The following is a 7,366-nucleotide window of genomic DNA, read 5'->3' as shown; positions in this document are numbered from 1 at the left end:
CAAGATAATGTGTGAAAAGCCTATATTATTTTAGGACCATGTCAACCGGAGTTAGAAGACTATCCAAGCCACTTAGAAGGGCGAGACTTACGTTGATTTAATAAATTATGGTTTGGTAAATTCTCGTGGCTTGAGTATTCAGTTGCTAAAGATATGGCATTTTGTTTTCCTTGCTTCCTATTTGACATGAATCACTCACATACAGCCTTTACTATTCATGGATTTCAAAATTGGAAGAGAATTGGTGGCAATCAATGTGTATTTCAAAGTCATGTAGGCAAGCTAAATTCACCACATCATCTTGCTATGCAAAAGTGGGTTAGCTTAAAAAACCCATCTCTTCATATTGAAACTATGGTAAATAAGCAATCAAAGAAACAAGTGATGGACAATTGGTTGCGACTTACAACCACAATAGAGGGCATTAGGTATCTAGCAAATCAAGTATTGGCTTTTCGAGGTCACCACTCTTCCTCAGTTATGTCAACAATTGGTGGAAACAACTTTGGTAGAAAACTACCATTTGCTTTACAGGTTGACTTGGTTGGTGTTGACTCTTCCTGTTTCTACAGCAACAACAGAACGAGCTTTTTCACGTATGAGAATTATTAAGAATAGACTTCGGAGCACCATAGCTGATGAATTCCTTGCTGATTGCATGATCCTCCACATTGAAAGAGAGTTTGCTAATAGTATCGATAATGCAGAGATAATTGAGGAATTTAAGATTTCTAAGCCTCGTAGGATAAAGTTTTAGATTTAAATAGTTTAGTTTTGCGTTGCATTACATTTTTTTGTTTTTTGTTTTTTGTTTTGTTTTTTTTTTGTGTTAAGCTTTTATTTATGTATAGAGATGCATATTTGAGGGAAAGGCTCATTACGTCCCCCCGATTAGGTGTATCTTTTTATTTTTATGAATGAAATTCACTCGTACAGTCGAGTTTTTAAAGTAAATTTCGCCTACTTGACTTTTGAATCCTGGATCCGCCACTGCCAAAAACATAAAAATTTTGATGAAAATAGATAATATCATCAGCTTCTTGCACAAGCTAGTTATAAAAAAAAATAAAAAAAAATAAAAAAAATCTCTCTCACTATCACACAAGCAGTTGGCAACTTCAGTCTCTCGTTTGTACAAGTGGGCTGTAATCTCCCTTAACTGAGTCATAAGGAAATGTCTTTACCAGAAAGTTCAGCTATTCCCTTCTATTCTAAGGGTCACTCTATTACACAATCGGCTCTCCTGCCAAAACCGCTTAAACACCAACTTCTTGTACATAGGCAATATCATCAGGAGTAAACAGCCCGGATTCTCCTACCACAATTATGCCTCTTTCATTGTTCATGAAGTTCCCTGTGCTACTGAGAGCCCAATTTTGACCCATTTAATACATTGAAGCACCTCTTTGTTCTCCATCAGCTTCATATCTGTTGCTACCAATATTTATTTCTTTTCCTCCACAGTTGATATGCAAGGAATATTTACCTGTTATCCATCAGGACAAATCAAAAGAGGTTGAGACTTAAATTTCTTATCACCTCTATGACTAGTACTCTTCACTTTTTTCTATTCTTTTTCATTGTTTTTCTGGGGTAAAATACAAGGGAAAAATGGATTAATTTTTATTGACATGCAAACAGATGAACTAAATCATAAAGCCGCAGGTCAAGTTTGAGACCAATTGATGCTCTTACGTTGATTTCTCGAAGCATGACATGGAAAATTTATTTCCAGGCACGGTTGGATTCTACTTCTGCAACAAGGAATAAATGTGAGCTTATATCATGAAGATGAATCTGATAAAAAGGCAGGAGCCTCAGTCAGAAACCATAGGAAGTAACAAAATTTTCTTTAGTTCAAATCTGATATGACAACTCTAGTAGCCCCAGCTGGCTCCCCATGTATAAAACACTCTGATCTTTTGAAGTTTGGCTTCCAATTTAGAGAAAACAAAATAAAGTAAAAAAACAAGTCAGAAAGTTCACAACAAAAATGACTGGGAAATGAGATGATTCAAATTACCCAAAAAAATAAATGAGCAGTTCTGCAAAATCCAGCTTCAGTTTTTCTTCAACTTAAGTTGGAAAAGTAGTGCCTGCAGGCCCATAAGGCAGTTGCACATCTGAATGTGGAGGTCCAGAACCTGTGAGCTGCCCCAAACCAGAAGAAACTTTTGTTCTAACTTTAAACATTCCAGTGCCAATCTGAATTGGCAGACCCAGGATTATGCTTTCACTTACACCCCTAACACTTTCAACTCTCCCATTTACACCACCATTAAACAGATGATCAGCTGGCATCTCAAATGAAGCCGATGCCAAAACACCCTTCTCCATTTTTTTAGCTCCAAAGTTTGTGAACCCAAGAACTTCACCCATGTCATCACATCCCCTATATAAATCATATGTCGATCGTCGATGCTCATCCCATAAGATTTCATAGTACTCTTTATCTCCCCAATGATGCAATTTCTCGCAGCTTCGATGCCAAGTGTTCTCTGCACTTCGAAAACATCATTACTTGTGGTTTTACAACCATCAATTCCTTCGGTTCCCATTACTGCTAGAAGCCCTGTGCCTTCTGCAAGCAACTTGTACTTATTGTCTTCTTTCTCTTCTTTTACCTCATTAATGACAACACGCTGAACTGTTTTTATACCCCTCACTATAACATTTGGGAGCATACTCTTTAGATTGTGGAGGCGAAAATGAAGTCTGCTCCTATCAGCCTCTTCAGGAACAACTTCTAATTTTCTGACATCCAAAACCTTAACATGCTCTTGCTTCAGTTTGATTCCCCGAGTTTGCAAAATTTATTCTTTTACCACATTAGCATCTATAGACAAGTGTGCATCTTGAATCATGGCCATATCAAGCGTGACAACTATAGATGCTGATCTTGTAGTCATTACAATCTTCATATTCTCAGCAACCTGCCCGAGATTTGTTTTCTCAATCCGACCTGCTACCAACCTTGCAAATTTCACATTCGTTTCACACTCAAGTGTTGCAAATATGACAGGTGTACGGATCTTTTTCACTGCGTCTAAAATTTCCTTGATACGAGGGACACCAAGTGTAATGTTCATGCTGGCAACTCCAGCAAAGTGGAAAGTTTTCAGCGTCATCTGCGTCACAGGCTCGCAAATACTTTGAGCTCCAATTATTCCAATTGCTGTTCCAACTTCGATTTTTGTTCGAATGGTAACGTGAAATGCAAGTATCTAGAAAAACTTCCAGCTGTCTAAAAGTAACACCAGATATGTTTTGCACAATCTTCTCCTTCCAGGCACTATGATCATCCAACAAAAAGGTCTCGTGTGTTTTTCTGAATGCTTCAACATATTTATTCAGGAACTGCTCCAAAGAAGTTTTGAAACCAGCAGCGCAACCACCATCAAGAGTCATATCTTGTTTTGAAAGCCTGCTCCACCATCTCAATCACTTGTTCAGGAGACAAGTATTCATTTTTTCGAGCAGGACATGTCTCCTTGGCTTTCAGAAATAGTCGGGGTAAGTCTAATGGAGCTCCATCTTCTGTTCCCTCCATCACTGCAGGATCCATACCATCATCTCCATAACAAAACTGAATTATACATCCACCTGAATTCCGTACTGTGTTATCATACTGAACACATAGGTCCTCCATAACTTTGGTCAATCTACGAGCCATGTACCCAGTTTCAGCTGTTTTCACAGCTGTATCCACAAGCCCCTCTCGCCCTCCCATTGTATGGAAAAAAAACTCCGTAGCTGACAAGCCACTGTAAAAGGAACTAGCAACAAAGCCTTTAGCTGCAGGGTTTTTGCATCTCTAGGGAAGTGAGGAAGGCTTCGGTCTATGAATCCATTAGGTGCACGACAACCACCAACTGATTGCTGACCAACACAGGCAACCATCTGGCTGATATTGATAGCAGATCCTTTAGAACCACACTGGGACATGATCAAGGGACTATTTCTCCAATGTAGCTTTTGCATGCACAATTTTCCAGTTTGCTCTCTGATGTTGTTTAATGCACAAGTTATCTCAGACTCAAGTGATTGTGCTGCATCAGAACCCGTCCTTCATTATACAACTTTATCTGCTCATCACATTTTTTATAGCCTTCTTTAATTATCTCTTCTTTCTCTTCACACAAAATGTCACTTGGCTGTACATCGCTAATCCCAATTGAAAATCCGTGATTACCAATCCATCGCCCACTTAACTTAGTTACACGATTCATGCAAGCAGCAGCAGCATGAGCTTTATAGTCCCTGAGAAGAACGGAGAAAAACCCACCCTTATTGCCATGTCCTAAAGTACCCTTCCCAAGTTGCCCGGCTATAAGCTCGCTGTTACGAAAATAGACAAAGCCATCATTTGGGCACATTGCCTCAATTGCCCTTCCATCTTCATCAGTCTTGGAGTAGGACTTCTCCTTAACAGTCAGATTTAGATGCATTCGGGCGTACAAGAACACTAAATAACTGCTTTCCTGTCCACAGCTCTATTGGCTTAATTACGGCAGGTGTTGGAAAATCAATCGAATCGAAGCCATCCCCCATATATGAACAAATTAGTGAAAATGATGCTCGATCATAAAAAGTGTCCTTCCTTGTTATAAGGAAAGAGGATGTTAGAAAATCTTGAGTTGAAGCAACCAAGATCTCTCCATTTTTCGGGGTGCATAGATTTTTTTCAACAGAACAGCCTCCGCCCTTGCCTCCTCTGTTTGCGGGACATGAATGTTCATTTCATCACCATCAAAATCAGCATTGTAAGGGTTGCAAACAGATTCATTAAACCTCAATGTTCTCCAAGACATAACCTTAGCCCTGTGACAGATGACGGATGTGGGAACCTAATTAAATCAAACCCTAGGTCAAATAATTCCTATCATTTGGGGATTATTTGACTCAATTGGGAATTAATCAACCTAATTGGGAGTTACTCAATTTAATTGGGAATTACCCAATTAAATTGAACGTTACCTAATTAGGTTGAGAATTGATTTGGTTAATTACCACGATTCCCAATTAAATGAGGAGTTACCTAATTGAATCAGGATTTGATTTGATACTTACCACAATTAGGGATTTGATTTACCCTAATTAATCAAATCCCTAATTAATCAAATCAATTCCAAAAAGGGGAGGAATAATTTCATTCCATCTATGGAATTATTCCTCTGAAATCCTAGCCTCCGAGACTACTATAAAAGCATAGCCACACACAAGGGTTGAGGTACGCGAGAATTACTACCCTAGCCTCCGAGACTACTATAAAAGCATAGCCACACACAAGGGTTGAGGTACGCGAGAATTACTACTAAAACTTTGCAGAAAATTCCTCTCAAACCCTAGCCACCTCTTTTGTCCCTCTCTTTTACATAAGGCTCCGGCCGCCCGATTTATATTATAAACACATCTCGTACCCTATTTTAGCTATCGTTTCTTTACGGATCGATTGAACTGACTTAGGCATCGGAGGGCCTTTGGCCAACACCTCCCGGGTGTAGTCCTCTTATTTGTTCTATATTTTGCAGGGAGAAAGAGGCGGCGAAGAAGAAAGGGGAATATTCCGAACCGAATATTCTCGTGGGAAAATTTGCTCCCGCAACGAACATCCTATGCAGGTTTGGTTGTCTCTTGAAAAGAAGAACATCCCCGTCTTCTAGATGACGTTCAACAATGTCACCATATTGCAGTATATCAGCATATGCCTTTCTGTTGCTACCCCCTAAGTAGAATTCATTGCCATTACGGCGTACGTATCTGGCACCAGGGTACGTATAAATTCCATTACTGACACACTTCCTCAACTTCTCAATATTATAACGAGAAACCTGTTCAGGGTAGGTTAAGATTTGAGCCATTTGGATAGGGAGCCTAACCTCATTAATTTTCAGATTAGGTCAGGTGATATAACACTTCTGCCAGTATATTCAACCCGCTTGGCAGATAAATTCCCACGAAAACGCCCCTCCTTCCCTTTGATCCGCTGCATAAAACCACCCAACGGATTGCCACTTTGCATGGCAAAGGGAACACGAACTTCACTATTTATCTACTGAGCAACCTCAACTTGAAGTGCATCCCAACTATGCTTAAACCCGCCTGCATAAGCTGGTGGTAAATCTTGTGTTAAATCGTGTCGAAGACGAGCATTTGCTTGAACAATGTTCTTTAACCTCTCTGTAATGTCATTTTCATTTGTCCATGAGTCGTCCACCAAAACTGAAGGACGAATCACAGTAGGAGGCACGGGAATGTTCATGATCAAAAGGTTCTCTGGCCTGGTACAAAGATAAAGTAACTCACAATCCTCATCAAGCATCTGTTTAAACAGAGAGAAAACTTCTCCAGGGTTCATCAAATGAGTCTCCAAGTTAAATGGTGCACTGGAAACTTTAGTTTCAGAAATTGTTGACCTCAACTCATCCATAACACCACCAAATTCAGAACGATCATGAATAATAGCAACCACGCCGGTAGTCTTCTTCACAGAACCATTCAAATATCCACATTTGGAGCACTCAACTGGCCTATTGTTAGCAGCCAAATCATTACACTTCTTCACCACCATTTTCATTAACTCAGTTTTCTTCAAAGGACCCAGCTTGGGATTTCTCATCCTCCTCAAATGCTCAACCCGCATTTCTTCCTTCAAAAGCACACCAGAGCATGACTTGCAGATGCACTTGAGAATATCCACGACAGTGCCCATATACCCAACATTGTAAACAGGGAGGGCAAGTGCCAAATACCCAAAATGCCCCGGGCAGTCCTTGTAATTTGCACCATAAGTTGCACAATTTCCACACTTCTTGTTTGGGGGGCCCAAGCGGGGGTCCAATAAGCCGCCCTCGATGGGTTTTCGATCGGAACCATAATCCACGCCTCTAAAGATTTCAACTTCCGCCATTTTCATAATCTCCGAGGGGAACATAACGGTAAATTTCAGCTGTTCTACCCTGCGATCCCGTTCGACTTCGATGAAGGGCTGTCTGGTGGAGACTATTGGCTTCGTCTGAACTCATCGTCTTCTTTGAATATCCAAACCGCAGAGAGATGAACTCTGTGAGACAAAACAAATTGCAGAACCATTGTCATGAAATTATTTGAAAAGGGCTTAACAAAATAGTGGACGAAATGATCACCAAACTTAAACCCTAACTTCACAGAAACAGCCTCAATTGATTATTCTCATTTACAACCATGAACTAGACATAAAATTCAGAATTTACTGATGTAGATTATTATAAAAAAAAAATACAACATTACATAGTTGACAAAGCCTCAAGAGGATGAAGACGAAGAGGGCGACGTTGCCGAGGCTCAAACCGGGACCTCCAAAAAAGACGCGTGCAATGCTCTGCAT

General features: G+C 40.0%; 1 pseudogene; it reads right to left on the bottom strand.

Annotated features, from left to right (window-relative positions):
- Window positions 1-2,076: 2,076 nt before the first annotated feature.
- On the bottom strand, window positions 2,077-7,366 carry LOC117621857 (annotated as a pseudogene).

The sequence above is a fragment of the Prunus dulcis genome, chromosome 3 (assembly GCF_902201215.1).
Source record: "Prunus dulcis chromosome 3, ALMONDv2, whole genome shotgun sequence".
Classification (NCBI taxonomy): Eukaryota; Viridiplantae; Streptophyta; class Magnoliopsida; order Rosales; family Rosaceae; genus Prunus; species Prunus dulcis.
This window is presented reverse-complemented; position numbering and strand designations above follow the sequence as displayed.